Source organism: Tachypleus tridentatus, chromosome 7 (assembly GCF_004210375.1).
Source record: "Tachypleus tridentatus isolate NWPU-2018 chromosome 7, ASM421037v1, whole genome shotgun sequence".
NCBI lineage: Eukaryota > Metazoa > Arthropoda > Merostomata > Xiphosura > Limulidae > Tachypleus > Tachypleus tridentatus.
The window spans coordinates 16,238,524-16,264,386 of NC_134831.1; the positions used below are offsets into that span (position 1 = coordinate 16,238,524).

The 25,863-nt window shown below is 34.5% G+C and overlaps 1 long non-coding RNA gene across 1 annotated transcript; it reads left to right on the forward strand.

Annotated features, from left to right (window-relative positions):
• Window positions 1-3,066: 3,066 nt before the first annotated feature.
• On the forward strand, window positions 3,067-14,570 carry LOC143257942 (uncharacterized). Its single transcript, XR_013032038.1, has 3 exons — window positions 3,067-3,259; window positions 11,884-13,218; window positions 14,517-14,570. It is a non-coding gene; the product is annotated as an uncharacterized LOC143257942 (long non-coding RNA).
• The last annotated feature ends 11,293 nt before the right edge of the window (window positions 14,571-25,863 follow it).

A 25,863-nucleotide genomic window follows, 5' to 3' on the forward strand; every position in this document is an offset into this window, starting at 1 on the left:
GCGCAGATAGCCTTTGTGTAGCGTTGCGCGAAATTCAAAAACAAACACTTATAGATCAACCGTCGCAACGTTCTTTGAAAATTGCAATTGATGCTTCACGTTTCAAATTTTTTCGGAAAACAAATCAGTTTAATTCTTCAATGCTGATTGAATGTTTATTTGTTGAATATTTTTCGTGGTCTTTTCACAAATGTAGTGTAAAATTCTCAAAACTTAATATGATGATTGAAACATGAAACGACATGATTAATGGAACAGCCTGAAATATACGTAACAATTAATTGTTTACTTGCAGTTCAGGACTAACAAATTGTTGTTTGATGAATTATCCGTCTGTTTGAAATATTATATGATTAATTTAAATGCAGCATGTTGCGTTATAAAATTAAAAACTTTAATATACATGTCAATGTATATCTATCTAAGCATATGTATGATGTGTATATGTGGTCTAGATCAGCCTAGTGGCTAGCATGTAATACTGTGGTTTGCAACTCGTTAACGCGAAAGAAACGCTTTCTGCATTTTGAGGCTGTGGGTGCATAAGAGTAGCAGTCAAATCACACTTTTCGGTTTGACAAGAATAGCACAAAAGTTCGCAGTAGGTTGATGCCGACTAGTTGCCTTCTCTTTAGGTTCTTACAACGCTACAATCAGGGGTTCGATTCCCCTCGGTGGGTTGAGCAGATAGCCCGACGTGGCTTTGCTATAAGAAAAACACACACACACTCTTTAGGTTCATGGCCAAGTGGTTAGAATGTTTTACTAACAATATTAGGGTTGAAGGTTCCAATCCCATTCCCACAAATATGCTCGCTTTTTCAGCCGTGGGGGAGTTATAGTGTTGGCGATCAATTCTACTATTCGTGGGTAAAAGCTTAACCCAAGATTTGGCGGTGGGTGGTCATGACTATCTGCCTTCCTTCTAGTCTTTCACTGCTAAATGAGAAACGGCTAGCGCAGATAGTCCTCGTGTAGCTTTGCGCGAAATTCAAAAACAAATTCTTTAGTTCAGCATTTCGAAATTATGGACGGATAGTGCCAATAATGCTTGTGCCACTTTGAATGAAATACAACAAACAAACATGAGATTAACACGATACACCGTAACAAGTCATGCGCATGTACCTTTCAAGTTAGTTTTATTGCACTTTGATATATGACTACATTAGTTTTATTTTGTATAATTCTAATGTGTGAGTCAGTTACTCTGATGTACTGATATTCATCGTTTCAGCTAGACATACAAATATACTCTCTGTGGTTCTTGTTTTAGACACAGAAAACTGGATTGTTCAGAAATAACCAAAATAAAACAAGTTTAAATATTTTTTTTACTATAAAATAACCTTTTTTTAGGTTGATATTATAGTGTTTTATTCTTGTTTTAAATACTCTAATATCTTTATTACCTCAGTTTTTAATGTGCCGGTCTGCATTGCAGCGGTCAAACGTTGAATAATGATGCATTCGAAAAGTGACCAGTCATTCATATTGTTCTGTTCGAAAAACGGTGGCGGTTGGTTGCTAGTGGCTAATCGCTCTCAATCTGATCAGTAGCTTAAGATTAATGACAATTATTACTCTATTCTAGAAGCTTCATAATCCGGCCGCTTATCCCGTGCACGTGGCAAAGGTTAAATAATAGGTATTCTGGTTAAATAATTCCATTTTGTAAATGTTCTTTACGGATCTTTGACGTTTACAAAGCACTAGCGTAGGTATTTTGTAGTGAGTAAACAAGTATAACACAATATTTATTCATTTTCTCTAAACGTTTTTGCACCAATGTACTTTTAATTTCATAGTCAACCCAAACCATCTTGTTTATGAGGTTTGGTTGGTTTTTTAATTTCGCACAAAGCTACTCGAGGGCTCCCTGTGCTAGCCGTCCCTAATTTAGTAGTGTAAGACTAGATGGAAGGCAGCTAGTCATCACCACCCACCGCCAATTTTTGGGCTACTCTTTTGCCAACGAATAGTGGGATTGGCCGTAACTTTATAACGCCCCCACGGCTGAAAGAGCGAGCATGTTTGGCGCAACGGGGATGCGAACCCGCGACCCTCAGATTACGAGTCGCACATCTTAACACGCTTGGCCATGCCGGGCCCTTGTTTATGAGAGAATAATAAATATTTTGCTGTAAGTGAATGAAAATATATTATGATATTAGGTTATTGTTCAAAAGATTTGTTAAGGAGAATTAGAGAAAACTAAAGAAAATTAAAACGATCACTTTTTTTTCAAATAAATTTATTAATACAACAGTACTTGAAGCCTATACATATTGTTTTTGTGTACTTATGTAAGATATATAATATTTTTATTTATTTATACTTTAATCAATAGTGCCCCCCAGTGGCTCAGCGGTATGTCTGCAGACTTTCAACGCTAAAAACCGGGTTTCGGTACCCGTGGTGGGCAGAGCACAGATTTGTGCTTAATACAAAACAACAACAATAATCAATAATACTTGCTATACTATGTAATACGTGGAATATCATTAAGGTTCATATAAATTTCCTCAGCTGGCTGAACTTTGTAAGATATTATTGGGATTACGACCGAAAGTATCTTAAATAGCAAGGATTATCTAACTGATAAAACAGTGCATTCTAAGTTTCTATACTGATTCCCAGGTTTGTTTTCAGTTTCGCTTTATGGAAATATTTTACTTTTGTCAGAAAGTAATATTAATAATTCTGATATAGTACTTTTTTGTAATATTAAACACAGAATATACTAAAATTCTCTCTTATTATTTTTATTATTTTGCAAGCTTTGGTCCTTGAAACTATCAGTTATTTCTTGCCATGTGAGTGGGCGAAGCAAGCCAGTCTTCAGGTTGCTGTTTGAATATTCATGATTGACTTACGTAGTGAGAAAAACTAAGACCCCCAACATAGCTGTTCTTGACACACTTGCTTCATCAGTAATCATATGTAACCTACAGGTTATAAATTAAGCTGAGGCAAATAACCAACGCAGCGTTCGATGTTTTGACTAGGTAGGAATCAGTAACAGGTATAAGTAACAGGTTTTGAAATAAACATGGGACGGGACGGCTACCAGCAGTGTCTTGTGCTTCCCTCTGACCTTGGATATGAGTTTCAGTTCATTAGTAGAATTATGACAGTAACTTTTAATCTTATTTGACTCGTAAGAAATAACCAGATTTCTGTTTTTTGTCTTTTGGCTTTTCATCTTTTGACAAGTTCCATAAGACCAACAGTGAAAGAAAGAGACGCGTTTGAATAGGTAACGTAAGCTTTCTGTTAGATACATATATACGTGTACGTGTGGAATGAAATTACGTAAGTGTGCTGGGAGATATCCATTGAATTAAGATAAAAGAAACATGTTTACCATGTACTTTAAATATGATGAATTTCTATCCTTTACTAACCAACTAATTAGACTATAAGAAAAACAAAAGAACAAACTGTTTTAACAAAACGTTTACTAATTGGTGATAGCTGTGCACTTATTGAATGTGTTAACACTTGACCCTTTAGGAAAACCTAATTAAAATTTCACTCAGGAAAAGAAAAAAAGGAAAAAACGATCAAACCATCGTTCTTTTTTTCAAACAAATAGCCACAGTCTTTTTGTCCGTTTTTTTTTTATGTAACAAATGGCTTTTTCTGTTCGTTTCTTTTCCGTAACAAATAGCTATAGTTTTGTTCGTTCTTATTTTTCGTAACATAAAGCTCTAGTTTTGTACTAGAGCAAAGAAAATAGATTACAGTTTATTGATAAAAGTGATTTACTATATATTTTTACACGATGTTTAAAAAATACAAGCATATGAAAGACATCTGCAGAAAATAGCAGACACTTTAAAAGAAATTTATTTACTACTTTCGTTTTACTTGTGCTTAACAGTTCAACAATATTAAAAAGAATATATAAAAATATACATCTCTGGTGGCTCAGCTGTAAATCTAAGAGATTATAGCTTTAAAACTCGGGTATCGATACCTGACGGAGGCAGAAAACAGATATCTCATTTTGTAACTTTGCTGTTAGTACAAACAAAAAAAGTTTTGTCAAATTTTTTTTCTTACGTTTAAGTTAACAAAGAATTTAATAAATCAACTAACAAATAAGGAGAAAAACTGTTATATAAACACACTTCTAAAGAGCCACAATGAATTAATCAATGAAAAATATTACTCATGAAAGATTTAATTACATTCAAAAGCAGAGATTAGGGAAAAAATTAGGATAAGATATTATAACAACAACACATCCCCGTCACACCAAACATGCTCGCCCTTTCAGCCGTAGAGACATTATAATGTAACAGACCATCCCACTATTCGTTGACAAAAGAGTAGCCCAAAATTTGGCGGAGGGCGGTGATGATTAACCGCCTTCCTTCTAATCTGATGAATTAGGGACGGCTGCTTGAAGGTTCCAAGAAGTTATCTACCATCATGACGTTTTATTTTACCTGCATGTAAAAAATATGTAAACATAAATGCAGTAAAGTTTTACTTATTAGGCAAGTTTATGTTTTATGTATATACTACCACTTATTAGGTTTGATTTTGTTATATATACTATCACGTATTGGGAAAGTTTGTTTATATATATATACTACCAATTATTAAGGATGTTTATATATATATATATATATATATGTATACTATCACTTATTAGGCAAGTTTATGTTTTATATATATACTATCAATTATTAAGGACGTTTACGTTATATATATATATATATATATATACACTACCAGTTATTAGGTATGATTTTGTTATATATACTACCACTTATTAGGAAAGTTTATGTTTTATATAGTTCCACTGGTAATTCATTGGTTGCTAAAGAGGGTCTTAAGAACTTTGATTTTTTTTTATATATTATTTGATTCAAATACTCGAAGAACGTCAGCAGACACGTCTCGTATTTTATGAAGGTTGACATCTCGTCCCCCTCTGTGGAAAGATCGACGTCTGATGCGATTCATGTATGTCTGCGCACTGATAAAAAAAAAAGTGATACGTAATAAAATCCATAAAATTTCGTCACGAAAAACCAACTGTCAGAAATAATTTTTCACGATGTTTTACTGTGGGATTGTAAATAAAATATACATTGAAGTAAAAATATGTCGTAATAAAACAATTAAAGAATACGTAATAATGGAATGTTATTATATGTGTTCAAGTAAATATGTGACCTATTAAAACCAATTCACATATTTCTTTCGTATCTGTAGCCGAACACCAGCAAATAAATATTTCTTATTATATAGCAAGGCTTGTATAAATTGTCAAATAACCGTCGAGCTGTGTAACATGGTGTATGCAGGATTTATGTTTTATGCCTTAGGTATAGATGGAAACACGTAATGTTGTGGAAAGTAGAAATATTAGAAAAATAGTAAAAATATTCGTCACAGATTTTGTTAACAGATATAGCGTACCAATAAATGACATTGCATGCAAGACGTGCATGAGAACATAGGCTAAATAAAGTAGATGTACACGCTAGTTTTGACTGTTAGAAAAATTATTTTTATAAAATCAAAATTCATCAATACATTTATATAAGAAATTAAATCGTCGCAGAATCCGTATACTGAAAAACGTGTTAACCTCTTGTATACTGAAAAAACTTGTTAACCTCTTGTATACTGAAAAAACTTGTTAACCTCTTTTAACTTTTTTTTTTGATAAATAATCAACTGTTAGTTATATTTGGGTATGTTTAATTGTTGTAAAGGAGAAACTAAACTTACGTATGTGTTCTAAATAGGTATTAAAATCCAATTTTTAGCGTTTTAAGTCCGAAGAATTACCTTTGTCCAAGATGGGAGAGAGTGAAGTAATTTGTAGTTTTGTGAATGATGAACCACTAGCTGATAATGAGTACATTAGAACAAGACCACCCAAATTTAGAGAGATGTTTGACTTTATTGAACAAAACGTGAAACACGATGCTTCTGAACTGAGTGGGGGCCTAGCGCGTTAAGGCGTGCGCTTCGTAATCTGAGGGTCGTTGGTTCGCGCCCGAGTCGTGCCAAACATGCTCGCCCTTTCAACTGTGGGGGCGTTACAATGTGACGGTCAATCCCACTATTCGTTGGTAAAAGAGTAACCCAAGAGTTGGCGGTGGGTGGTGATGACTAGCTGCCTTCCCTCTAGTTTTACACTGCTAAATTAGGGACGGCTAGCACAGATAGCCCTCGAGTTGCTTTGTGCGAAATTCCAAAACAACAACAACTGAACTGAGTGAAATATCTTAAACTAAGCTACTGTAGCATCTAGAACTACTGTTTTATAAATTATTTTTTTGTTATTATTATTAGCCTCTTTGGCGCCACACGGATCACACACACAACGTTTTTGTTTAACCGAAAAGTCGTCTTCTGGCAAAAATCCACGTGGATTGTAGAAAAAATTCGAAAATGGTTATCATTTTTCTCTTATTGACCGATGGGTGGCCTTTTCCATGAATCTTTCCTAACAAACCACACCCATATAAGTTATTGTTATACTGGTAATTGCTTCTTAATGATTTGCAGCTCATGTTTCTGATACACTTGTTTAACTAGAAACGCCTCCCATCTCATATATTCAAGGACGGATTATCTTCCAACGAATAAATATGTCATATATCTTCAAAATGATATTTTTTTCTACTTCATTAATAACAGCTTTTATTTGATTGTTAGTTAAGATAAAGAAAAAACAACAACTAGGATAATGGTTATCGAAAGTTTCTCAAATAAAGGTTTATAAATATTATTATTTATTTGTGTTGAGCTTTTTGTTTAGACTAGAGTGCCATGTTTATAGTTTGTACATTCTGATACTAACCAATAACAATGAAAAAAACCTCCGATTTCATTGGGCAACCATGTAATATTATTTCTTCGTTATTAGGTTTTACATTTTGGTCACAAAATACTACTAAGAGCAAATTTCAAATAGGTTTTCTTCTCAATATTGAATTTCTTCAAAAATGTACCTGATCATCCCCACCCACCGCCAACTCTTGGGCTACTCTTTTACCAACGAATAGTGGGATTGACCGTCACATTATAACGTCCTCACGGCTGAAAGGGCAAGCATGTTTGGAGTGACGGAGATTCGAACCTGCGACCCTCGGATTACGAGTCGAGCGCCTTAATCACCCGGCCATGCCGGGCCATAAAGTTTGGAGACGGTTTAAATGAACAGTGAAATAAACTTTATTACAACTTTTAACAAACTAACACCACTTGTATTCTTTTCTTTTTAATAAAATGTGACCCACATACAAATAAAAACATGATTTAGGGAGATACAAACTACAACTCTAATATTCTGTATTCTGAATAGGTTTTAAATTTCACACTGAGCTACACGAGAGATATACGCGCTAGCTCTTCCTAATTCAGCAGTGTAAGATTAGAGAAAAGGTAACTAGTCACCACCACTCAACGCCAACTTTTGAGCTACGCTTTTACCAACGAATATTTGCGTTGACCATTACATTATAACGCGCCCTACAGCTGAAAGGGCGAACATATTCCGTGTGACGGAGATTTGAACCCACGACCCTCAGATTAGGGATCGAGCGCCCTAAACACCTGCCCTTGCCAGGTTTGCATATTTATACGTTATTAACCATTATTTAATCACCTCAAGAAAAAAATGTGTCTCTGACTGCGATATATATGCCATTACATTCGCTTGTACAAAGTGATAAGTTTTTCAAGGTATATTTTTGGTGAAAAATGCCACTGTATTGCTAGCTGTACCACAACATAAAACATAGTAATACACCGGTCAGGCGGAAAAAAATTTAAATAAAAGCAAGATCACCACAGTAAATCAAAACATGTTTAATACGAACGTTTCGGAATTGACACGTTCCATCACCAATGATCTAAAACGTTTTAATACAACACAAATATAAATGTGGAATAAATATATAAATGTTTACATATACGTATATGTATGAAATGACACACAGAACCAGTTTTAATATAGTGATAAAACATGAAAATATACAGATGTTGTTGGTTCGAATTAAGCACAAAGATACACAGTGGATTCTCTGTATTCTGTCGATCACGGGTATCGATATCCGGTTTTTAGCGTTGTAAGTTCACAGACATAATGGGCGAGAGAGAAAGAAACTAGAAAATTTAAAAGTTAAGATTACAGTTTAATAATAATAATTAAAAAAAAAAGTCAGGAAAGTTATTTAGATTTGGATGTTCCTTTGAGATGCATAGACTTTTCCCCTAAAGCTCGTTAATTTGAAAATCCTTATGTCAGTTTTCTGAAGTTACCAGTAGATAAATGGTGTTTACTAATTTGACCTTATGACGAATAGGAGAAGAAATGTACTCATAAGTGGTTGACCAGTTCTGCTTAAGACTCCACTATGTTCAATAGACATGTATATTTACTTAGCGTTTTGTTCTGCTAATATGTGTAGGTTTGCAATTATTACAAGTTAGATGACAGAAGGTCTTTAGTTGTAAAGAAGTTAATAACTTGGAAATAACACTTGTAAATACAGTAGTAGATACAAGACTTTTATGAGGTTTTGAAACTTCGTTTTTGGGACCTGGGAGCATATAACAAAAACACGATGGAAGACTATATTTGGGGGCTGATACGTGAAAGTGATTTACATTACAGTTACAAATCTAGAAAAACTACTCACTTCTAAACATTTTTGTATAACTTTAATATAAATACATGTAAATATTAATTCATATGTTGTTTTATTCAGACCTTATGTAAATGAAAATGAGCAAAGTTTGAAGGGAATAATGGCCATTTTCTGTACTTTTACAACATAAACAGTTAAGAAATAACACATACTATCTAGGAACAAAATTTGTGTTACATAGCGTTATCTGTGTTACATGTGTAATAAACGTGGATGCTGAGAATTACGATATTTCTGGGAATCAACTGTATGTTCTTTGTAGCGAAAAAGCACAAGAGTGTCATCGACCTACCCGTGTAAAGGGTCAACTTGCACTGCCCGGGACAACTGTCTAGCCACAAACACTCACAATGACAAAGAAACAGGTTTGCAAAGGTCCGCTCTAGGGGCAAACCCGTTAATACACCCTCTGTTTGGTCATAAAGTTGACCACTTAAAACGATTGTTTCTAACGGCAGATTTGATACGCTGTCCAAGTCATTGCCGGCCGAAACCACATTGTAAGTGTAATGTTTTATTAAGAAAATTAGAATAGATTATTTTAGAGGAATGTTAAAACTGGCCATAATATAACGATTTGAAAGCTTGGGAATTTACTGAGCAAAGGAAAAAGAGGAGTTAATAATTAGAGAACTTAGTATGTGTGTGTGTGTTTTCTTATAGCAAAGCCACATTGGGCTACCTGCTGAGTTAGAGAGCTTAGAGTGGAGATTAAGAACATGGTAAGTTTGTATCTGTGTGGAAAAAAAAGCTTCAAAGATTTTTATGTATGGCCGTATATTGCACTATTCAGGATTGTGTACGAGGCTAACTTAGTTAATACAAATTACATTTTTCTCAGCACTTCTACCCTAAAACACTTTAACTTATGTTTGATATCTTATAATTATTGCAATTATCAGTATTAGTTTATCCGATGTGTTAAAAAAAAAGACATTGTTTTAACAGATTTGTATTTTATTGCTAGTAACGTGGCTTATTAGAAAAGTAGTGAACAGAAAAATTCAATGTGTTGTTTTCTTATACATTTACGATTGTAAATTTTTGTAAAGAGAGAGAAAAAAACGCAGTACACATTCAGCGTCAAACAGCCACAGGCATTTTTGTTTTCTGTTCTAATTGATAAAATACACTTTATCTGAGAGAGATTAAACAAACTTGTTATGTAGAAGCTGTTTGCTGTTTAACATACAGCTAAACAATGGGATGTTTGTGCTGTGACAATCGAGGGTATCGAAACCTGATTTCTAGCGTGAAGGCTTTCTGATTTGCTGCTGAGTCGTCCCGGTATGGCCAGATGGTTAAAGGAATTCGACTCGTAATCCGAGGGCCGTGGGTTCGAATCCCCGTCGCACTAAACATGTGCTCGCCCTATCAGCCGTGAGGACGTTATAATGTGATGTGCAAACCCACTATTCATTGGTAAAAGAGTAGCCCAAGAGGTGGCGGTGGGTGGTGGTGACTAGCTGCCTTCCCTCTAGTCTTACACTGCTAAGTTAGGGATCGCTAACGCAGATAGCCCTCGAGTAGCTTTGCGCGAAATTCAAAAACAAACAAACAATACTGCCGAGTCACCTGGGGGGAAGGAACGAATAGAAGTAGCAATTGTATAATAAACACTAACGTATGCAAGTTGGGCTGATAGCTGAAATTTAAACGCGTTAATACATACCATATACGGGAAATTATCAATTAAATATTCATGGTTTTAAAGTAGCTCAACTGCACATGCTCATATGATCTGAGATCGAAATTACTGTTAGATATTGGTCATTAAATTACATCGTATAACGCGGTATCTTTATCGCATGTGCGAAACGTTTTATCTCAAGATGCTACACCTGGTTTCCATTTATATTTTTGTATTGTGTGATTAGATCTGTGATAAAACGTTGAACGTGAAGCAGTTTGGTATTATATTTCTGATTGCGAGTCGAGCGCCACAGCCACTTACTGTTATTATATCTGATTCTCTGTCAGAGGAAGACTGCAGACGACTGATCTATAGTTGCACGATTATGATTTTTGAAAATATATTTAAAAAGTAAGTTTCTATATTAGGATCAGTATTCTCTCTAATTATTTCAATCCTTGTGTGGAATAAATTTTTCTCATACGCACCAGTTAATAAGGCAATGTGCAGATGTGCGCTATCAGACTTTTTGTTATTGGGGGTAGCGTTAGACCATCGACCCTATTGGATCATTAGACCTCTTTGCAACGCTACCACTTGGTTATTTGAGCTTTAGGCTTATCTACTGACAGGGTCATTAAAGCCATCAATGTGGTGAGACTCCTCGCCATTACTGAGAATGTGCGCGACTGGAATAATGAAATGCGCGGGACTTGATTGGTTGTTGTGCGGCTGCGCAGCCCAGAGGGAACACTGGTCGGGACATGCATTCTGTAAACGGTTTAGTGTATAGTTCCATGCCTGTTTTTTGAAGCTCTTTTTACTACATGGTGAGATAAAACGTTTGTTTCTAAAAGCTGTTCGGATGTTCAAATTGTGTATATTAAACTTGCGTGCTACAAATCAGGAATGGTGGCTTGACAGTCTCATTATTCATACGAATTTGCTTACGATAGCTGTCACTAAACTATGCTCACCTTTACATATGTAATACTCAACTATATTTCAGAACACACACTCATTAATTTCCGGTAAATATGTTATTTTAACTGCATAATCAATTTCATCTGATACCTTCCAAACCCAAGCACAATTTCTGTATGCTTCTATTTATATAGAGATCAAATAAAAAACTTTACTATGATCATTTGCACAATGTATCACATAGACTGGAAGAGATATCTGTATCATTCAACGCATACACATTAGCTGTGTATACTACATTATAAGTGAAATAACATGTCTTTTAACATATAATGTTTTACTAACTTGTACTCATTATTATGGTATTCAAGTTTCATTGTATATTGCTTATAGACAAAAGTTTGTTTGTTTTTGAATTTCGCGTAAAGCTACTCGAGGGCTGTCTGCGCCGTCCCTAATTTAGCAGTGAAAGACTAGAGGGAAGGCAGCTAGTCATCACCATCCACTATCAACTCATGGGCTACTGTAGAAGAAAATAATTGTTATGGCTGTTTTAATTTTTTAAGTATATGTAAATACACTAGTTTATAAAATGTATTAAGACAGACAGTAATGGATCCTTTCGTACGTAAATTGCAGGTGAATCTCACGATGCACTGCTTCATGGGGTATGTAAAGGTGATCGTATGGCACAGACGACCAGTTTGATGTCAAGATTTCACGAAGGAAGGAGTCAATGGTTTTCAAAGAGAAATAGTTATTGATCATATGACTTTCAGAGACATTTCGGCCTACTTCATGACACTTCACTGTGAATATTTACTGAAGAAAATGAATAGCGCTGCTAGCACCAATATCCATGTGAATTACAAGACATGACACTTGGCTCTACATATGGAATATAGTTCTTTACCTAGGATTGCAAGATAACTTATTCACTGCGTGTCATAAATTCACTGTTGCTGGATTTCAAGGAATGGTTACAGTCTGTAAAAGTCCCCCAGTGGCACAGCAGTATGTCTGCAGACTCACACTGCTAGAAACCGGGTTTCGATACCGTTGTTGGGTGGAGTACAAATAGCCCATTGTGTAATTTAGGGCCTAATTCCAAACAAACAGTAAGTAAACTAATAGCGAGTGAGATGTTATTCGTGACGTCTTTATCCTCAGTAAAGAATAAAAGAAAATCACTGCTTCTCCTTTGATTTCGGACAATCAACTTTCAGTTTCGTTACTAGCTTCTGTACTTTTTTGCAGTGACAATGTCCTTTAAAGCGTGACTTATAAATCACTTAGATTTACCAATAAACAAGAACAGCTCGCTGCTTTATACGCGGTGTTTGTGTAAAATCCAGTTATAGTTTTAATTATTTTTAGAAACAAGTTTATTTTTCTTAAAGAGTGCAGTTTGCCAAAGAATTGCTATGATTTCATTGTAAACTAGTTATACGTGTTTGCTGAATTTGAATTTTTCATTTATTTTCCTAATACAACTTTTCTTTTATAACACAGTTATGTCATTGCTTGATGAAGAGGATATAATTGCGACAAGCTAATATATCTGTACGAACGTAACACTAAAGTTTATATTACTTTGAGAATAAATTGGACTGAAAAGTTCTTTGAATCCTACTATGCGCTTCACGAACATTTTGGTAAAAAGCTTTGTTGATTAAACGTTAATTTGCGTAAAATTGGCAAATAAACTTATCTATATTCTTTTCTCCAAGAATTATTGAATCTCCAAATTTTCCAGCGATTTTTTAACAGGATAATCAGTAAGTCAGTTGAACCCTGTCCTGACGTCATAACGCGTGCCAGGCCTCTAGTTCGCGAAACCTTGGTGTAATGACATGCTTGATATCTCAAGCGCCTTAACGAAAGTGCTGGAAAGAACTGGTCTGCAGGTGCTACTGCCTCAAGATATAAGAACCTAACTTCAACTTCGGAGGAACATTTTAAGTGGAGCACAAAGTAAGAGTTACTTATAACGTTACATGTCGTGTTATAAAATTATAACATAACCCGTCGTGTTATAGAATTTGTTAAAAAACAAAACCAAAGTTTTCAATAAAAATGTTGAATCTCAAATTATTTAAAAGTATCTCCGTATTCACGAAACTGTTTTTTTATTGGGTCATGTTCACTAGCCCCCCGCTAGTACAGCGGTAAGTCTACGGATTTACAACGCTAAAATCAGGGATTCGATTCCTCTTGGTGGGTTCAGCAGATAGCCTGATGCGGCTTTGCTATAAGAAAAGACACACACGTTTACTAGAAAAATTATGAAGTTCTTTTGATACTAAAAGTTGAATATTTCTAAACGAGTTTGTAAAAATAATGGTATTTTACTTGAAAAACGTGTAGTGTATAAATAAAAAAATAAAGTGAAACTTAAAAAGCCAACATTCCAAAGGGAGTGCAATGTGTGTATCTGATTTGTTCTGTTCAATAAGATCCTTAAAATACAGCAGATTTTAAAATAGAATAGTGTACAATACAAGGGAAGGGAAGCTAAAACTATCAATATATAGGGACGACTACTTAACAAGTATCTTCTCATGAGATACGTGTATTAAAGCATATTAAATCGTGACCTTATAAGAATTGGACAGCTTGATTCGTCGTTGATAGATTTATTTAGACAAAAAATTTATGGGTAATTCTTGCCCTATGTGGATCAAAGCACTATCATTAATCACGATAGTAATTCATAATAAGGATCGCAAAGACATGAACAAAATCAGTTATATAACATTCTGGTAAAAAGCACCTTAAAGATCCAGTTTAAACAACACTTTAAAACATTTACTATCGACTGCTAAAGTTATATATAGACAAAAGGGTATAATTAAAGCACTTATGTTAGATTTATAACGAAAAAAATCCACTCAAAACGATCCGTTTTTAGTTTATCTAATTATTGTGATTATCTTGATAGCCTATAACAAAAATAACTTGGTTTATAGCAGTCATAAATTTCGTAGAATAGACATAAATACAACAGTACTTCTTGTTGTCCGATATGTAACTACTTCGTAAAGTATAGATGGATATTCACCAAATTTGTATAATGTCTGTGAGTACAAAGTTCCAGTTTTAAATTTTGATTTTTGCTGTTTTTATGGGCGTTTTTCTTACCACTGTTTCACATCGTGTTGATGGATCTTCACCAAATCTGACACGAGTATTTGTTGGGTACTTATGGATAAACGTGTAAATTTTCAGTTTTGATTGTGCGATTTTATTGCTGTTTTTTTTCATGTTGACAGCAACTACTTTGCCCTTTAGAGATGGATCCTCACCAAATTTAGTACGGAGATACACACACGTTTTCAGGTTTGTATTCTGCGGTTTTATGGGTGTTTTTGCGTTTTCGCGTATATTACGACCACTCCGCCCCAAGTTGGTGTATCTTTACCAAATCTGGTTTGAATATTTGTTGGGTTCGTGAGGAAATACTTGTAAATTTTCATGTATTTTATGTTTTACAGTTTCTATAGTCGTTTTTGTGTTGTTTTTTTTTTTTACAATTACATATAATGGTTTGTTTGTTTTTGTTTGTTTGGAATTTAGCACAAAGCTACACAATGGGCTATCTGTGCTTTGCCCACTACAAATATCGATCCCGGTTTGAGGCAGTGTAAGTCCGTGAACGTACCTTTTGCCACTGGGGTGCTGCATATAATGGAAGCAGCTTTTCATGTCATAACATAACCTTCCGTTAACCATGATTTTACATAATTTACGTCCAAGGAACGGGGCCAGGCATGGTCAAGTGTTTAGGACGATCGATTACTAATCTGAGAATCGCGGGTTCGAATCCCCGTCACACCAAACATGCTCACCTTTTCAGTCGTGAGGAGCGTTATAAAACCATGATCAATCTCACTTTTTGTTAGCAAAAGAGTAGTCCAAGAGTTGGCATTGGATGGTGATGACAAGCTACCAGACCCGGCATGGCCAAGCGTGTTAAGGCGTGCGACTCGTAATCTGAGGGTCGCGGGTTCGAATCCCCGTCGCGCCAAACATGCTCGCCCTAACAGCCATGGGGGCGTTATAATGTTACGGTCAATCCAACTATTCGTTGGTAAAAGAGTAGCCCAAGAGTTGGCGGTGGGTGGTGATGACTAGCTGCCTTCCATCTAATCTTACACTGCTAAATTAGGGACGGCTAGTGAAGATAGCCCCGAGTAGCTTTGTGCGAAATTCAAAAACAAACAAACAAACCCTTCTCACACAGAACATTTAAGTTTTAAGTAGTAACCCTGTCGACGTAATATTTTCGTAACCAGTGTATTTACTGATATGTATTCGTGAATCGAAATTGTAAAACAAACTTTAATTTAGGATATCTTTCCGTGTTATTTACTTTTCTATGTTAATAATATTGAATTATTTGCTAATTTGATTGATGTTTGTGTTATATACACACATATATATACATAATGAGAGTTAAGTTCATATAGGTATTATAAATAATCCCTGTCAAACCAAATATGTTCGCCCTTTCAGCCGTGGGGGCGTTATAATGCGACGATCAATCCTACTATTCGTTAATAAAAGAGTAGCCCATGAGTTAACGGTGGATGGTGATGACTAGCTGCCTTTCCTCTAGTCTTACACTGCTAAATTAGAGACGGCTAGCGCAGATAGCCCTCGTGTAGTTTTGCGCGAAATGCAAAAAAACAAACATAGATATAAACACAAGAATTAATATAGTAACGTATTCTATTTATTTATAACATTAATTTATTTGGTTGTACTTACCGTTATTTATCTATCAGACACCAGATTTTTCACTCTTGACATTATCAGCAAGGAGTAAATTACAACGAAACAAAAAGTTGGTTACTTAATAAATTTACCACCAGTTTATTTACTTGCTCCGAGAAACCAAGGTTATTAAAGCGGCAGAGCAGTAAGTCTTCGGACTTACAACTCTAAAAACGAGTTTCGATACCGTGGTTGGTAGAGTTCTGATAGCCCGTTGTACAGTTTTGTGCTTAACCACGAACAAACGAGAAATAAATAAACTAGGGTTATTTAGTCATTACAGAAGTGTTTCAATAACATTTTCACGAATGTATGATAGTTAATAAAAACGCATATTTTTACATTTTTGAAAAAGTAAACTGCAAACGACAACAAGACCATCAGACATTAAACAAAATGCTACATTTTACTTTAAAACGATACTTTGTTACACACTTACCAAGCCTAATCTACTAGACACAAAATGAACGTGAAAAAATGTCCTCAAAACACCGTCGTACAGAAATTTACTTAAATCACATGTTTATAAACGTAGTCTTCAAACGGAATCTTAATACCACCACCTGGTGGAGTTTAATATTTCAGACATAGAAATATTTCAAGGAAAAATCTTGTCAATACATTTTGTGAAAAATCCACTATAACAATTGGTTAACTCATTTTACTACTTCTATTAAAGACAATCCCACTGAAAAACATCGATACCGTGGATGAATACTCAACCAGTGGAGGAAAAAAAATGGTACGAATGACCACTCAAGCATGGTACAATGTATGCTGTAAAAACAAATAATTAGTTATTAAACATGGGAGGGGAAGAGTACTCATCATGGTTTGTCATATTAATCTCACGTCTCGTTGGATTATTACAAACATGAATGATAATAATACATCGTCATTGTTACATCCGGAAGAACAAGAACAAAAGAGTATTGTTGCGTCAACAAGGATAGAAATAATATGGCGTGAATATATGATAATATATTTATCACTCAATCAGTATGCTGAACAACAGCAAACATTTATCGTGCTTTTTTAAAAATTCATATGGTGAAACGGTTGAACCGTTTAGCTCATTCCATCATTGAAACGTACAACTATACCGATCAATTCTTAAAATCGTGATTTGTCCTGCATTATCTTTCACCACCACCCCACCCCCACGTTCACGTTTGCGCCGTTTTTACTTCTTAGAAGTCTTACGTTCGATTCATATATATCCATTACTCTTAAGACTAAACCATGTTATTTATTGAAATAACTATATATCTTCTCTATATATACACCGTTGAGTTTTCTTGTGTTTATTTTACTAGTAACATTAATCGTTATAATAACACTCAGCTTTCGTTTGTCCTCAAAATGCGCGAGCACCTTATTATATGGGCGCTCATGCGTGCATATTTTATTTTAACCAATGTAAAGTAAAAGGCGATTGTAAATATACTTTAGGATACATTTTATACAACAAAATATTAAAACTTTATTAAAGCAAAGAAACGTATATATATATATACACGTTACAATGTTAATTTATCTTTTTATCGAATATAGACAGTATTTAAAATAGGCTTAACGGATAATAGTTTGACCGCAAATTATTTTTTGCGGGCTTCTCTCTCTCTCTAGGTGTTTTGGTATATAAATTTGTATATCCAGGAGGGTCAGGTACACTAGACCTCTTCCTCCTTCCTTTACATTATTTGAGTGGACTTATTAATGTATTTAAAGTAAATACAGAGGGCCAGAGTGATAAGCATAACTCTAACTTAGGCCCTTTTCCAGGGCAATGTCCATGTATATTGCTCTTTCATTTTTTTTAATAAGTCTAGAACGTAGGTGGCCTGTTTTATTTTAGCACGAGTTTATTATTATATAAATATATATATTTCTTACCTTATTTTTAATTATTATTATTTATTTTTTAACTTGATTTTAGCTTAAAGATCTGATGTACAAATTTAACAGGGAGAGGTGTTTAGGTCTCTCTTCATCATATATGCAATATTTGTCTAGTTCGCATAACAACTCATTATTTCGTCAATTTTTATCAAAATATTTTATTGTACTACGTAGAAGTCTATCTGGTATTGTTTGTGTATTTGAGTATTTGTGCATAAACTTTGAGGAAGTGGTTTTAGCTACACTATATGCTGTTGTAATTAATATATTCTGTAATGTTTTTGCGGGCCTCTGCTAGTTTGGCTTAGCTTGTTTTGAATTTCGCGCAAAGCTACTCGAGGGCTATCTGCGCTAGCCGTCCCTAATTTAGCAGTGTAAGACTACAGGGATTGCAGCTAGTTATCACCACCCACCGCCAACTCATGGGCTACTCTTTTACCAACGAATAGTAGGATTGACCGTAACATTATAACGCCTCTACGGCTGAAATGGCGAGCATGTTTGGTGCGACGGGGATTCGAACCCGCGACCCTCAGAGTACGAATCGAACGCATTAACCCACCTGACCATGCCGGGCCCTCTGCTAGTTTATTACATACGGCTCTGTGTGTTTTAAAACATTCTTCCCTTATCTTCCTTTTCGGATATTTATAACATTAGGTTTTTCTTCAGACTTACATACTTAAAGTAGACATGTCCATTTTAATTACGTGCCTATTTCTTTCATGTCATCTTTCAAGTTTGGTAATTTTCATGTTACCTACAATATTTACCAATAATCCACTGTTTATTGACCTGATTAGAAGTGAGCATTTTAAGACCAGGACTTGGTGAGACAATAAAAGTAAATTCATTCTTTTCAAAGCTTATCTGGGTTCAGCAGATAAACTGATGTGGCTTTGCTATAAGAAAAACACACACATTCTTCACAAGGTTAAAAATCAAGTTCTTTAATATATAAAAACTATTTGAGACTCCAACAGTAGTGTCAAATACGTCAGCAGCTTCAAAGGAAATTCATGTTTAGTTTAAATAATTTGAAATGAAAGGTAGCTATTATAATGTTTAAAACGTGAGAAGCTATTTGTGTCCACCGTAGGATATTGAACCAAGATTTTTTAGCGTTCTAAATCCGTACACTAACCGATGTCCCACCGGTCTACCTTTGAATACAACAACCCAAAGAAACAGTTAGATCGATAACTGTTTGGACCACAGAGAGAAAAAGATAAGATATTTATATTAAAGAAAAAGCTGTATATATATACATACATATATTTTCTACCGTAAAATTTAATATTTGAAACTTTCAACCTGAACGATACATTACTCAGCGCAGGTGCTAAAATATGGCCACTTGGAATTTGGAATTGAGAATAACAGTAGTGCGGGCAGTCAACAATCTTCTATGTTCAATGGGATGTCGGAGCTTAAACCTTGAACCTGTCAATACATAGTCGGGAATGTTAACCATTAGGCAACGCACGGCTCCAAATGATGTATTTGTCTCATAACCATGGACATAAGCCATATACTTTTACCAATTTATTATGTATTTAAAATATAGTTCTCCTGTAGTTTCTTAAACATATAACCTTCTGTTTATATATGTTAAGTCCTTCCTGTATATCTGAAAGGTATATATATATGTATACATTTATATGTATTGTAACACTTTGATCATTCCTACCGTTTCTTTCAATGTGTTTATATTTTATAAGAGATATTTCTACTATTCCATGGCCATCCCTACTGTCTTTCATGATTAAAAATGTTATTTTTTGAATCTTGTTTATTTTTTAACTATCGACTATCACTAACGTCCACGTATGTTTATCCTTTCCTTCTTCACTTTAACGTAATAAGACACGTAATGATGTGACTATTCATACAATACGTTTGCTCTAAGGTTTAGAGTCTAAGCCTTCTATAAAATGTTTTCATATTACAAGACATAGCTTTCGAATTAAGTTACCATCATACTTGTCTGATTTATAATGTTTGCTTCTTATCACGCCACAAGATGTATCTTTTTTTTTTTTTTTTGGAATAATATGATTCTGTTATGTAACGTGCTAAAGCAATAGAACAGAGGCTTCAAACACACACTAATCTAAAAAACAACAACAACAAGAAAAACAAACGTGTTCTGAAGTTGAACTGAATATTTCAGATCTCAATATTACATATGTGAATTTTTCAGATTTTTATTGTCATGTGTATGAAGTTTATTCCGATATATATTGGTTTTTCTTTGTTCAGTTGAAGCAACGAGATCGAAGTTACGGCTGCTGACATTTTAATGTTATACATAGTATATATATAAAACTTTTATAAGTATAGTAACTTTTAAAGTTTCATTTGATTTATGCTGCTATATATCGAAGGTAAAGGTCATCAACCAAGAGTTTACACGGCGTAATTTATCATGCTAATTTTAATGGTCTGTTTAATCAGAGGATTGCGTATTGAATGATATGGATGTATTCACTTCAACCATGCATTAACATATTTGAAATAAACCACCCAGGCTGATCGTGAAAAGAGTTAGAAGAGAGTGGAACCTGGCACAATTTTAACGGGAAATAATTCATCATATAACGGTGAGGGTGGCCTGCATTCTACCCTCTTTCTGTTTATTTCTAGCACTCGTCAGATCTTTACGCTGTTTAAAGATAGAGAGATGGACCAACTCGTTATCGTAGCCCTAAATCTCGCATTTTATGTACCTAATACGTAAAATATGTTAGCCTAACATTATATATGAATGCATTTTTAATTCGCCGGTTCAGTCAACCACCAATGCTTCAAAATTAAAGTTGTCTTTGATAGCTAAATCGTCAATAATAATTCATAAATAATTCACAGCCCTGCCAGTGGAACAACGGTATGTCTGCGGACTCACACCGATTGAAACTGGGTTTTGATACCCGTGGTGGATAGAGTGAAAATAACCCATTGTGTAGCTTTGTCCAACTGATCAAACACTTCATAAATAATTTGAACCACCTAACTGTTAATATTGAGTCATCAATCTTAAATAAAAAACATGTAAGGCATTAGACCTATTTTTAATTAATATGCCTGGGAGAAGAAACAGAACATTAAAACTTTTCTACTTCATCTCTTTTACAATTTCAAATAACTTCGCTCTCAAATAATATACAATTAATCTGACGTTAGTACAACATTGCTTCGAATATGTTTGTAAGCTCAGTATCATAAACGTTAAGGCTCAACAATAGCTTTAACAGTTAGTCACTACATAAGGAAAGTAAAATTATTAGCGATGTATCTTCCAACATGTTAGATCATCGACACCTATATCATTACCTATTTAAATGATACTGAATTTTTTGATGATATTGTTTATTGTAAAATATCTAATACTACTTCAGTTCAACGTAGAACAGGTGCAAGCTACGAACATGCTAATGTTAAAGAAAATTTTACATATGAGCCGTTTGAACATATGAAGGTTCGCTATACTTCTGGGTACTAAAAAGTTGCAAAATCAAGTCTTTTACGTCTCGGTACTTAACAGATGATGTACTAAGTGAATAACAAGTTGACAGAACATGCTTTACGTAAAGGTATTTATAGCATAACGCGTAGTCATCTTTGTAGCCTTACTGCTAGCAAACCATTCGTTTTTAGGAGTTTGATATTCAAATATTGATTTGTAACGTTCCGGTATTCTATCATAGTAACCCAACAGCTTGCGATAGGCGCTGTTGGCAACCTTCTTTCGCTCTAGTCCATCAGTCCAAAAATATGGACTGTCCGTATTTATGTACACATATATACATATAACTTTGCGAAGAAAACCTAAATAATCAAACGAGCAAAACGTGCACGCATCACAGTTATGAATTTTCTATTGTCATTACCGTTGCCTTACTGCTAACAAACGTCCCGTTTTTAGGGGTCTGACATCAAAATATTACCTTGACTAAACTGTCAGATAATATAAAACTATACCATTAACAAAGAAGTAACCGTGTGTGAAAAAATTAAACATGGTTGATCAACCTCGTGAGGCACTAGTAACAGCACATGACAGAACAGTTCATTTCCTCTAGGTTGTTTTTTCATGACATTTTGTTATCTGTTTGATGTCCTTAGATGCGAGAGACGAGAAGACATTGTGAAAGTAATTCATGGGCGTCTTTTGAAGTAAACCCTTAAAAATAAATCAATATAACTTGTTATGAAACAGCTGTGAATAAAATTACCTGTGCTCCAACCTAATTAGTTCTACAGCAAAACCTTATTTTACTACAAAAAAAAAAAAAAAAGAAAAGAAAAGACAAAAAATATAATTTTAGTAAAGTTTAGGGTTAGACAAGGGTAGCTTTCATAGAAGAACGTGTATATTTCTTCACAGACAAAAAAGCAACAAATTTATCGTCGTAGGCTGTCTGTGATTATAATTGAAAACAGTTATTATTTTCCGTTATTGAAATTGAATTTCGCACAAAGCTACACGAGGGCTATCTGCGCTAGCTGTCCCTAGTTTAACAGTGTAAGACTAGATGGAAGGCAGCTAGTCATCACCACCCACCGTCAACTCTTGGACTACTATTTTACCAACGAATAGTGGGATTGACAGTACATTGTAACGCCCCCACGGCTGAAAGGGAGAGCATGTTTGGTGAGACGGGGATTCGAGCCCGCGACTCTCCGGTTACGACTCGACGCCTTAACCGACCTGGCCATGCCGGGCCGTTTCGATTTTGTAACTTGAGGCATGTTGAACGCTACGCACTATTGCGTAGGTGATCGCGGGCTCGAATCCCCGTCTCACCAAACATGCTTTTCCTTTCAGCTGTAGGGGCGTTACAAATGTACGGTCAATCCCACTATTCGTTGGTAAAATAGTAGCCAAAGAGTTGACGGTGCGTGGTGATGACTAGTTGCCTTCTCTCTAGTCTTATACTGCTAAATTAGGGACGGCTAGCGCAGATAGCCTTCCTGTAGCTTTGCGCGAAATTTAAAAAAAAAATCACAATCAAAAATGTTATGGGTTTGTGGCGGCATCTACCGGTGTTTGTATAACGTTTTATTGAAAATTCTTAAATCCTCCATTTTTTATATAATATGTTGATACTTTAAATTAATAGTTTGATAGAATTTACATGCATAGTAGATTTTATTTCAAAAATAATTACTCAAGTTATAATAAGTGGATTAATTAATACGGTTTTGAATTAATCTAATACAATTTGCATGTGTTGACTGGTTTAGTTTCCCTTGTTCTGGTGGTTTATCACTTCGGTGAGCTTATATCCGAGTTATTAAAGTAACAACGTCGTGACGTGCGTGTATTAACTGAATTAAAATGCCTACAAAGTTAATTGAAATCAGCAGTTTACACATTTTTCTTTATACGTCGGGATACCTAGGTTATTACAAACCAAACAGTGCAAACAATTTTTTTATAGTCGGATTCAAAGATGATTACAAACCAACCAGTACAAACATTTTTTTATACGTCGATATTCAAAGATGATTACAAACTACTTAGTACAAACACTTTGTGGCATGATAAATATGTGTAATAAATTTTCAAATGACCCTACAAACGATTTTTAATATATACATCTGACAATAAAATAACAAACAACCTTTTATACAATCGTACATTACATGAAAACTGCAAAAGAAAATCTCGTAAAGACGTTATTTAATATTAAGATACACTAGGATTTAGAACGTTATTCATTATTCTTTACGTATTAGTTGGTTTTAAAATATTTTTACTGTTGAATATTTCAGCTTGTTTCTTGTTCCCCGCAGATTTTTGAAAGTTAATTTAAAACCAAAATTGTTCTGGTGAAGATCTAAGTTTTTTAAGTTTTTGAAAATAGGTTAGGCCTAATACAAAATAAGTTCATCGCTGGTTCAGCAGCAAGTTCACGGTTTTACAATGCTAAAATCCGGAACTGGATTCCCTGCGATGAACAGAGCTCAGATAGCCAGCCCATTGTGGAACATTTTGCTAGCAATAAACAATACAAGTGTTGAATCACGTTTCTTTGACGTTTCTTGATCACATGGAACTTAATTTATCATTAGGCTTTTTAAACGGTTATCCAGCCATGTATATTACAGAAATCTTCGCTAAACGATTTTCTCACGGTGTTCACTGAATAACTAGTAACTAAGATGAAAATAAATCTTTTAATTATCCAAGTTCTCACTCTATAATGCCCTTTACTCATTGTTAGAAATTCTAATAAAGAAGTTTTCATTTGTTCAGGTTTTTTTACCAAATTCGGTACTGGTTATTCTAACCTACTTTCTCATCAAAGTAACGACAATATGACGTGCAAGCGTTGACTGTTTTAAACTGTCAAACTTAACTATTGTTTTCAGTTAACATTAGCAGAAGTTTTACAGTTTTTGTTACATTTGATAAAAATTTTTATCTAATTTCCATTAAATTAATGGTTGTGAAAATCCCTGGTATGTTATACTCACTGTTAGGATAGGTTTGCTAATTACAGCTTTCTTTTGTAAAGAAATGTAATGTGTTTATTTTGCATGGAACTTTAATAGCTACTTCTTACACACTAATTCATAAACAAAACAAGCGCCACGTTATCCTAAACAGCGACAGTTTGACGACTGTGTTGGTACTTTAGCTCGTTTGGTTGGTCTGTATCGTATCTTTGACGGCATGTTTACATTACTTCTCATCCAAACATGTCAAGCGTTACGGATATTTTAAGCCTCTTCCAGACAGATTGGCACACAATGAAGTAATAATTACATTTATTTCGAAAGTAAGGAATTATATTACATTTTCTAACCTGCAATACTAAAGCTCTCAAATCAACCATTTTTATTTCAGTGTGAATCCATTTTCGGTTTCTTCTTCCTTTTTAGGGTTTTGTGTTGAGCTTTAATCTTTATGTATCGTTTATTGTAATTGTTTATATTTTGACTACTTTTAATTTGGAGCTAAGTCTTAAAGGTCCACATTGGTAGATGAAATTTCTTTGCTTTCATATAAAATAAACTCAATATATACGTATCTTTCATATTTCCTATTAAAAGTAATTAAAGTTTTCTTTTCTATTTTTTTCTTTCAGTATTGTCCCCCGCTGGTACATCGGGACTCAGCAGATAGCCTGATGTGGCTTTGTCATAAGATAAACACAGACACAAATATTTCAGGATTATTAATTAATTTGCTTTGGGATTGTCTCTTATGATGCTATTCTTTTAATATAAGGAGCCTCTACCAAATAAATTAGCTTCTAATCTTTCATATACATAAAACAATTTTTGTAACTTTTTTCAAAGTTATACATTTAAAGAGATTTGTAATTACCTCTTAAATTCAACTACAACTTTTGTTACCTTTGGAACCACAAATTTAACCCTTTAAAATGTGTACGTGCTTTTCTTATAGGGAAGCCACATGGGGTTATCTGCTGTGTCCACCGAGAGGAATCGAACTCCTAATTTTAGCGTTATAGATCCATAGACTAATCTCTGTCTCAGCGGGGGACCCACCTTTTAAAATCTTACTATGTGCAGTAACAAAAATGTTTTGCTAATCACTTTTCATTTAAAATAAATTAATTAAACATAATAATTTACACACGAGACAATAGTCAGAACGATACTTTTAAGGTATTTATTTTTACTACGAAAACAAAAACAACCAATTGAAATATTACTCTAGCAAATTTGGAAAAGTGCAACTCATCTTTGAGATTTGTTACTAAACCTACCTATATAATAATCCAAACATTTGGTTCGTTTTTATTTAAACAAGAAATATTTTTCTTTCGGTATTTTCTTGGCCCGACATGGCCAAGCGCGTTATGGCGTTTGATTCGTAATCCGAGGGTCGCGGGTTCGAATCCCGGTCGCACCAAACATGCTCGCCCTTTCAGCCTTGGGGGCCTTATAATTTGACGGCCAATC